Genomic DNA, 10,842 nt, shown 5'->3' with positions numbered 1-10,842 from the left:
TTCCCACACTCAGGCAAAGTTTAAAAAGTTCCTCTTGTTGTGTGTATATAGGATTGGTATTGAGTATAAGATAAGTTGCCTTCTGTTGGCAAGATAGATATTATATAAAAATCACGAACAACTTAATGCATTTCTAATTCCCTATATTTCAAGCACCTTAGCTCAACAAGACCTGCAATTTGGCTTGCTCTTACTTCTCTAGTCATTCTAGTAGTCAACTTTCCTTACTATTTAGTCCTTCTCTGTATTTTTAATTAAAATCTCATCATTAGGATGCACACAGGAGAAGACAGGTGAAATTAACAGGGTCCTTTACCCTCTGAAGAATTACTGGAAGAAGAGATGCTGTGGTGATAAAAGCCATTAATGAGGGAGAAGAGGCAAGGTGTGAGTGATGTGGTTGCTGCCCTCAGCTCTCACTGAAGCCAAAACCTCACATGAGCACAGAAGTCAGGGAGGCTTCGTCCTATGAGTGGTGCCACAAGGGGACAACCTTGCTGCAATAGGAAGGAATAAGAAGGCAGAGGTGACAATGGATAGGTAAGAAGAGCAGCATCCCTTGAGCTCAACAGTGTGGGACTGAAATTCAGCTGGGCACTGGAATAGGGTAAGTGCTGCCATGTTCTGTCATTGACAATGATGTGGATGGTGCTTGCTTCTCTGAACACTTTACCTGAAAATATCTTATTTTGGCACTCATCAGGAGTCTTGCTGAAGGGAGCATTTTTAAGAGAGATTAAGAAACTGGGTTGAGAGTTTCAGTGCTTGATTTAAATATTGCTTGAACTTTGGTCAATCACTCACATTTGGGAGCTGTCTCTCTAAGGACTCCCTTTCCTGGCAGATCCCCAAACTTGTTCAGAGGTGTCACTTGAAGAAGGGTGGGATTAAATTTTCACAAGCAAAGGGGTTGTAGCCTTGGCTGAAATTTTTAATTGAGATGCATGTGTTGTTTTTATTCCTGATTGTCTCACTGATGTTACTACACACCTCAGAGCAGCGTTACAGGCAAGAGCAGCAGAAATCTGTCACCTGCTTCATGCCATTGTAGCCATCCAGTCTCTGGGAACCTCTCCTGCTTACAGCTGATGTAGTTTTACAAATAACATGTTAATCTTGCAGATCTCCAGCTGTTTGCCCTGTTTTATCAGTGCTTGTATCTATCTGCTCCAGGAGGTGTGTGCCTGGAGAAGATGTGGCAGCTCCAGAGTTGCTGTACTAAAAGTGACTTGCCACTGCTCCACAAAGAACTGGGACATTTGGCCACTTGCTCTGGCTTACAGAAGGCATTGCCTGGTACTTTAGACATAAGGGGAAGAAATTGCAGCAATTTAAAACAAAACCAGGAAGTTTTACCATTAGATAAGTCAAAATTGCTGGACCAGATGTGGTAACACTTGAAGCATGAAACAGCTTTATCAGTAGATTACTTATTAATTATTCCTTGGTGAATGTTCTATTTTCCAAGAGTTCTTAAGTGACTTTTTTTTTTTTTGCAATTCTACTCGATTCAAAATAGTTCTTGGACAGGGGAATGGCACAATTGGACAGGGTAATAACACAATGGCATAAGCTCTGCCTTCTTGGGTTTAGTTGTGCTACATCATGATCTTTTTAAAAGTCCATCTACTGAAATGTGATTTTTACTGGCAAGAGAAGTAGCTTTTCATCTTTTTACCTAATCAAGAATAGTAAAGAAATCCTGGACCAGGCTGCAGATAATTATTTAAAATGTAGTGATAGTTTGTACTTTGACAGGATTAGCTCTGTTCATGTAGCTGGTAGACTATGAATTACATGCAAAATACAGCATGTGAGCTTGAAATCAAATGAAGAATGGATATAAAAGAGCAAGCTCCAAAAAGCACAAATGTAGTGATTACTTAGCTAAAATTAATGGTGTGGCTTAGTGTGACAAACCAGAACAGCAGAAGCATAAAAAAACTGCTTGGAATAGATTTTTTCTTGAATGAATGGGAAAGTAGAGGTGCTTGCAGTGTTCAGCTTCACCAATATTTTGTAGAGGACTGTAAGGGATTACTTTAACATTATTTCAATAAAATAGGTATTTACAGAGAGGGGAGGAACAAGCAGAACACTCTGAACAGCATCTCTTGTGATAAAACTTCTATTACCACACCTGAACTTAGCTTGGAGAGCCACAGCTTTGGATTTTGCCCAGAGCACCCCAAACCTCAGGGTACAGAAGTGTCCAGTGAAGTCCACTTTCACAAAATGTTTCACCTAAATACCTGCTTACTGCATTGTATGCTTCATGCCTGTTTTGGCAGCAACTGATGTTGTCTAACAAAAAATCATCTAAAAAAGCAAAATCAGATGAGACTAGATGAGAGCAAAACCACCCTCAGGAGCAGCCTAAGAAACACACTGACAGCAGTTCAGTGCCAGCATGCATTGCCAGAAAACCTCTAATGGGCAATAAAAGGCAATAAAAGGCCTGACTTAATCCATGCAACATTCGGTGTGCCATCAAGAGCTCTAAACTCAGGCTCCAGAACAACTTCTAGGGGAAAAAAATCTCTCAGCCAGATGGTTTAACAGGAATACATTGTACCAGTCCTAGAGCTCTCCACAAAGATTCCAGGTGATCCCAGAAGCTGAGAGCAGTGTGGTTCTTACAGTATCCATAGGCATATGTGTAGGAAAGTGAGTTTTCAGATATGCTCAGGGCTATTAGAGATTACAGCCAATGCACCTTTCAGGGAATAGTAAAGAAGACAACAACATCACCACCTCTTGATGGCCAGTGCTGGTTGAAGATTATCATCTGCAGAAGCAACTCACAGTCCCAGATATGAGGTTGAAATGTTTACCAGTTGATTAATAAGTTTGTAATATAAAATACAAATGCCTCAAAATGAAAAGAAGGCATTTCATCCTAAAGAAAAACAAATATCTCTGGATCTCCTTATTCTACTCTCCTCTCTCTGACTGATGTCCTTGGACCTCACTGGCTGTGCTCCTCCTGCAAACAGCCATAGGATAAGCAAATACTCCCTGTGTAGAGACCCATTCACCACAGCCAGTTACAAAGAGGATCACATAGCACTTTTGGCATCCTGTAAAGTAGTATAATTATTTAAAAATGATGAATTAAAAAGAAAACAAAACTGCTTGGATAGGAGCTACAAAAATGTCAAGCCAAAGAAAAGCCAAATTCTAAGCACTGTAAGATGGTCTATGAAGATGTGGAGGCCACAAACTGTTCTGGGTAGTCCACATTGGACACTAGGATATGTTTTTGATGGGAGGATAGAAAAACACTGCAGTAGATAGCCTTGGAGGTTTTCAAAACCTTGCTAGACAAGACAACCCAAGAGTAGGTGGCAGCCCCTGTTCAAGTGGGTGTTTGGACATAATGATTTGCAGAGTCCCTGCCAGCCAGTGTTGCTGAGCTCCAGGTTCACAGGCACAGGCAGATCTAGAAAGGAATTTAGGGAGCAATTCCATTTATGCTAGGAGGCAAACATGATGTGGTGGTATTTCTGCCATTTTTCGTGTTATCATGTTGTACACTTCCAGATCTTATTTATTGCAACAAATGTTTATGAAAAGTGAGTTAAGATATTCTTTTGCCCCTTCAACTATTTGACGAGTTGCTCACTTCTGAAATATTTTCTTCTGATGAGAAATTTCTCCAGCTTCTCTGAAGAATTTGGTTGCTGTTTGCTTTCAACACATTTTTTCCTCTTCATATTCACTGCCATGATGTTTTCATAGTAGCCAGTACTTAGGGTGCAGAAATAAAGGTTTCAGTTGTGATTTTACAGTTGCTCTGTGCATCAGTCCACCACCTCTGTATGGAAAAGAATCACAGAATGGTTTGGGTTGGAAGGGACCTTAAAACCATTTCATTCCAGCCCCCTGCCATGGGCAGTGTCACCTTCCACTATCCCAGGATGCTCAGAGCCCCATCCAGCTTGGCCTTGGACACTTCCAGGGATGGGGCAGCCATAGCTTCTCTGGAAGGAGGACAGGAGCCTCATTAAAGAGCAGGGTTTCCTACTTTGTTCAGCTGATAAAAAATTTCCAGCTAGTGGAAGAACTCTAATATATGCAATGTCTTTGGAAATAGCCTTGGAGCTATGTTTTTTACTAAGGAGTGCTGCTGTCCCAGGGAGACAGGAGACTAGTTAAACCATAGAAACCTAAGAGAGTTTTTGTCCATGCTTATACCTTTTTGTCTGCACTCCCTATCATCTGACTGTTTGCTTTGATCCCCACCAAACCAGGCCAGATATTTGACTGCTTCTTGTCCTTCCATAGCTACTCTCTTTGGTCAGTAATCCTTCCAAGTACACTGATTTTTTTCCACAGTTTTGAGCTAACTCAGGTGGTCAAGCTGTAGTCATGCATGGCTAATTACAGTGGAAGGAGAAAAATGAGTACATTGATTAACATTCTGTTCCTTTGGAGAGACTGAGAAATGGCTTTGGCAGCTCCAGCTCCACTGCCACCCCACTGGCAGCTCATTGCCTGTGCTTCTGAATCCCAGTAATTCCTGAAAAACACGGCAGATCCTTGCCTGGGAACTGGGAGGGTAAGAACAGAGTTCTGGGGATTTGATGTTTGATGCAGTTTTAAAAATCTTTTCTTCCCTGGGCTCCCTGTAGCCTTTCTCCACAGCAGGCTTGAGCACTGCAGGCTTAATTACCTGCTCTGCTTCCATTGGTCACAGAGCTCTGTGCTCCTGAGGGCTCCACAAGAATTCCATCCAACAGGACAGTGAGAGATCCAGCATTACACAACTGGTCCTGCTGGTCCAGTGTAATGAGCCCGAGCTGGCTGCTCCACCTGTGTGTGACATTGGGCCCATTCAGGGACAATGAACAGAAGGCTCTGGAATCGGTCCATGGGAAGCAGATCTTTTGTTGGTTTAAATTAGGACCTTAAACATACATTTTTTTCTTTAGGGTTCTGCCTTGTTTTTTATCAGACCCAACTATTTTCTTCATGCTGTGACAATTAATTGGATTATTTTCATTTAAAGATCCAAGTCCACAAGCTAAGTGGAATGGAACAGAATTGTTTTCCTTTCCCTGCTCTCCCTCATTAGTAGTCTAAACAAGTGTGAGGCTGCATTAAGTTTGTAGCTATTTTGTTAGCTTGAAATCACTTTCTTCTCTTCTGCAGATGGAGACTGTGCTTAGATCATTATAATCCAGGATGCAGTTGTGATATATTAAAAGTGAAAAGGCTACTTACAGAATTTATGCTTGCAATTACCTTGGTAGTGGAAAAGGACAGCAAAAAAAGTAAGTTTCACAAAGAAAAGGAGCAAAAAGAAAATTACAGCATGTTTACTTTTTTTTTTTTTTTTTTTTTTTTTACTGTGAAAAATGGCATAAAATTGCCTGAACAAATCTCTAGGCTAAATTGGGCAGATGTTGGTGTCACTGCAAACTCTGCCTGCAACACAGGTGAGCCTCCAAAATGTCATCCCATTTAGCAGGTTGGTCTTCACAGGGTGATTGTCTCAGTTTCACTGGGGCTTGACCTACAGATGCAATGGTTGACCAGTCCATCTCCTTAGTAACCTTTGAAAACTCCTGCTGGAATGCCAAAGCTGTTGGGAAGCTGTTAGAGCAGTTAGTGCTTCATCTGGAAACCTTCAGAGGGCCACAATGGGCGAGGGGACAATATTGACATTAAAGCTTTAGAATGCCAGAGATTTTGCTGCTTAGGCCAGTACACTCACATCTATTTGTGCCAGATTCAGTTACAGACTGTGTGTGGATGTGTTCGTAACTAGGACAGATAAATGGACAGGGATCCCATCATATTTTGGTCAACTGAGAACTGATTCTTGATAGCTTATTAAGACTTCACCAGCAAAACAATTAATCTTCTCCTAAAAAATGGGTTAATTTTGTGTATATTCATAGTGATTGTGTGACACATAGAAAAACTGGCTCTTAAACCCTCATTTCAAATGAGAATTACATTTTGGTTTTGAAATGTTTTGCCTAGAATCTCCTGCTTCACATTAGGTGCTAAAGGTAGCTAAGCCAATTTGCAAAGCCAGCTCATTTCAGAACTGACCTTTGCCAAACTGAGAACTATCATTTTTTAACCCTGAAGATTTTTTCTGCATTTCATTGATGTGTGAGAAATACCCAGACATCATGGGCTGACTGAGAACTGAGCTCCAGTCCTGCAAAGAGTTTTCTTTCTCTCTTTGTGTAGCAGAACCAAAGTTTACTGGTTGCTCTCTAGGTTGGAGAAATGTCCTTTCTGTCGCTTTGTCACTGAAGATCAGATTAGCATTAAAAATCCAGAACAGACTTCTGTTGTTAACAAACAGCAAACAACATGGAGAACACCCCCTATCCTGTTCAGTAAGAAGAACCAGCGATGAATGGCATGACAAGAACATGTTCACACACCCTGGAAACAGAGGAGAACCTCTGCCAGGCTGTCAGTGGTTGGGGAAATGCAGTAGGAACAGTCAGGTACTGCTAAGTGCACTTAGGAAACAGGGAAGGCTCTAGGCAATGGAGCTGGAAGACAGAGAGTGAAAGGACTGGAAGTGTAAATCAAGAATGCAGGAGAGCAGGGGTTCCATATCTGTGGGAGTACTTAGGATGGAGTTTTTCAGGCTTTCAATGATTCCATTGAAATTGAGAGAACTGGGGGAACAGGGCAGAAAAGATTAAATAACTAACGAACTTGCCTAAACTCTGGGATTTCATCACCATCATCTTGTTTTTTTCCAGACTCATGGTTCTGTAAATATTGTGAAAGTTTAGGAGGGGAGAGCTGATTAAGATTTTTGAGCCCTAAAGGATTTGCAGTGCTTCCCTAACCTTGGATTAGCTTAACTTTGGGTTAGGAAAACCTTCCAAGTTCTTTCCAGTGATCCCTTGCTTCTTCCACCATGGAAACAGCAGCCCTGCTCCTGAGACTCCATGATCCTTGGACCTGTGGTTTTCTCAGGTTATCTCTGACCATTGCTCTGATCTCTTCCCTCACCAAAATCTCCTCCCTTCCTTGCAGCTCCTCTGAGGTACAGCTGGATGATTCATGTCAGCAATGGAGCAATGGAGCATGACAACAAAGCTTATGGTCTAAGCTTACACCAGTCCTTTCTGCACAAACCTTTCATGGTTCCAGAAGTGCTTCTTCACAGCCTCACTGAGAGTTATCTCATTTCCTTGTAATCCATCCTCTTACCTCCCATACTGGCTCCATACATTCATCTACAGGCTCTGGAAGCAGAGGTTTTGACTCTCCTGCAACTGACCATCAATCCATGAGATACCAAGAGGGAGAGCTGGTCACTTCAGCCCCATTCTGTGGCACCAGAGCCAGACTGTGCCCTGTGACTGAACTGTGATGCTCTGAGTTACATCACAAGATGTGGCAGCTCCAGTTCCAGTCAGGTTGGTCACTCTCTGTGCCTCCTGTGCCTGCTTGGCTGTCCTTGGTTCTTCTGTGTGATGCCAGCCAGCCCTTCCAAGCAAGAACATCCTCTCCCTAGGCTCCTCCAGAAGCTGTGTTCACTGGGACTTCAGTATCAGGCCCTAAAATAGATGCATTAGGGTTGAAAAAGAGGGAACAGAATGTAACAGGAAGTTGCATCATTTTGTTTACATCTTATTCCAGTTTCTTTTTTCCCTAATTTATTTTGAGAGCTTTATGTCAGACAGAAAAGCTGCACTTGATCACCATATAGGAAGCAAACATTGAGTAAGAAGACAGACTGTGGTTAAGCTTGCAACACACAGTGATCTCCCATGTTTTGGGATAATGTGAAAAAAACAATGGATTTAGCCAAGAATCTGCAGAGAATCTTTGCTAAGAAGAAAAAAAGCATAGGATCACCACTGAACCAGTGTAAGAACAGATCAATATACTGACTATGAATAAGATGTCTGGAAAATACAAGTATTTTTGTTTAGTATATTATTTTGTATCCTTGGGATTGACAGGGAAAATTGTCACCTTCATTTTTCTCTAGAATTTTGAAGGAAGGACAATGCTGACTGTGCTAACTGATGAATAATACTGAGTTTCCTTAATTAAAAATAGTTATTAATAGTTAGTGAATTTGTTAACTGTTTTGTTCCAGATTTTCCATGTTTCTTTGTTTATGGAAAAAGATCATGTACTAAATATGTCTCTTGCAAGTCCACCAAGGATTTTGTCCAAGGAGAATCCAGGAATAATATTTTAAGAGATGACGTTGTTTAAGCGAACTCAGCTATAAATATTTTAATTGCTTACAAAACAAATCAAATGTGTCACATCCTTAACTCCTGCCTGAGGAATCTGGTATCTCTGTGCCAGGAAGAACTATGCTGCGGGTTCCAAATTGCCTGCAAAAGTCACAGCCAAGCCAGAAATTCATATTAAAAAAATAATGCTTCTTACATAGGAAAGAAGTAATTTCAATGGTATTGAAAATTGGCAAAATCCTGGTTTTGGAAGGGCTGCTGGGAGTTGCTAAGATGTTCAGGATATGAGTAGACAGTCTAAAAGGTGACTATATCAATTTCCTTGATTTTGTAGAGCTGAATGAGTTGCTTTGTTCCTTAGACTATACACATGGAAATCTAAATGGTTTCCCTGTTACATAGATGCTATTAATATAAAGAAAGTTATCTGGGCTTTCAGGAAAGTATAAACTAGAACTTTCTCAGAAAGGGTGTGGATATAGAACAGTCTGTGGTTGCCTGTATGGAACTGTTTCAAATACCCTCAAAAGGCACCTCATTTTTAGAACTGAACTAATATTACTTATTTGTTGACATAATTTAACTTTTTCTTATTTTTAAGAGACACAGCAAATGGTGTGCTCTGCCTCTGGATTAAGAGATGAAGCAAAAATTATATACCCCTGGTTAAATTAATGTTTTGTCCATACTTTGAATGGTGAAATTTTGGTTCCTTTCCTTCCAAAAATGTAATTAGAAATTCCAACATTGCAACATGACTGATGAGAGTATGGAATGGCTTCCAGGCTAGGAATAAAGAGAACTGAGAAGGAACGGGATATAAAAAAAAGAGTAGCACTGCCAGGATTGACGTGAATTGACAGTTCATCATCTGTGCCGGTAACAAATTCAGGATCCACACCAAGATGCTCTCAGAACCAGGTCCAGGACAAGCCAAAGGAGGTGAATTTCACTCAACAGGCTGTCCCATGTGCTGGAATACAAGATGTTTCCAGGATTTTAAGAGTAGACTGCACAATGTTCCAAGACATTTGGAAGAGCAAAACCCTTCAAGTTATTATTTAGACAGACAACACAACATCAGGCTTGGGATAGGTGAAGGGTGAGAAGGTTTTAAAGGAATTTTTGTCAATTTTTTCCATTCTTCCTTTTGAAGGTTTTCCATTCTTCCTTTTCCTTTGTGATTTTTTTTCCATTCTTCCTTTTCCCTAGATGTCAGGCCATGATCACCAGGAAGGCAGAAATGTGACTGAGACAGAGCCCAGCTCTGAACCAGTGCAGACATTCTGATGTTGTTAGGTATTTTTAAATATTGATGATGATTTCCTGAAGATGGAGCATGGCAGGAGACAAGTGGGTGAGCAAATGTTACTTCTATGAATGGTCTCACAGAAGTAAACCCAATGCATTTCTGAGTTGTCTGATTCTTCAAGAGTTTGCAGACCCAAGATCTTAACTGTTTAATTCAATTGTGAGACACTGCATATGAAGTATGACCATATATGCCTCCTTTTAAATTTGCATTCCACCTATTATGAAAATACATTTTTGTCCATGCTGCAGCATTTTCTGAACATTTGATTCGCTACTGTGCCCCACTGAAATCAGGCAACTAAAGAGCTACAAGTGCGCTCAGCATATTATCAGAATTGTGTAGCAGCACTAAGGTGTCATAAAACAGATTAAAGCATTTGGGTTTAGCATTAAGCATTAAAAAGCAAAAAGCATTAAAGCATTAAAGCATTTTTTCCTGGTCTTCTACTTGTTGAATATAAAAAACATAGACTTCTGTTATTCAGACAGACCAGGGAGCTACAAGTAAAATCTGGATTACAAGTAGTATCAACAGCAGCTAAAAAGATCCTACTAAAGCAGTAGAAAAATTGTGGGAATATTTCTGAATGGCTTGCACTATGCTTACCTTGCTTTGCGTTATTTTCTGACCAATCTCATGTTCTGGATTTTTTTCTGGCTTATTCTTAAGAAATACACCTGGGATGTATTAGGAAAACAGTAAGAAAGAAAGGAAAATCAGAATTGATTCCTAAATGTTAATTAAGTAGTTAGATGCAAACTACTTGTGAATTAAATATTTCTAGGTTATTTCTGATGCTGAGAGGGAGCTTTCATGGTTAAAACCCCCTCTGAATCTTTCCAAGAGCCATCTCCAGCATGACTCTGATATAGCAATTTGGATTTGTTACACCAATTGACTGCAGAGAAAGAAATGTCAAACCCTCACCTCAATGTCCTTTCTCTGACAAGCTCTCTCTCCTTTGAACTACAATAACGAGGACAGCATTGTTTTGCTTTGCCGCAGAAGTTCCCCTGAGTTTTCTGAAGGCTTCAGAGGTTCGGTGGAATTTGACAAGAGGTATTTGGGCTTTTGTGTTTGCCTTTAATTGCTGCGCCCCGGGGTGGATCCTGCTGCTGCTGCTGCAGCGGGAGCAGAGGGCGCAGGACCCTGGGGATTGTCACAGACGGCAGGAGTGGCACAGCACGCAGCCTGCAGAAGTTTGCATGCTCAGAGCAAGGATTCTGTTTCCAAATGTTTGTCTAACTCCTATGTCTTAAAGAGCTTAAAGAGCTGCTGTCCTTCTACACTGTGAATAGGTGTTTATATTTCTATATGATGGGCTAACTG

The sequence above is a fragment of the Molothrus ater genome, chromosome 5 (assembly GCF_012460135.2).
Source record: "Molothrus ater isolate BHLD 08-10-18 breed brown headed cowbird chromosome 5, BPBGC_Mater_1.1, whole genome shotgun sequence".
In the NCBI taxonomy this organism is placed as follows: domain Eukaryota; kingdom Metazoa; phylum Chordata; class Aves; order Passeriformes; family Icteridae; genus Molothrus; species Molothrus ater.
The sequence above is the reverse complement of the archived record's forward strand: the minus strand, read 5'-3'. Positions refer to the sequence as shown.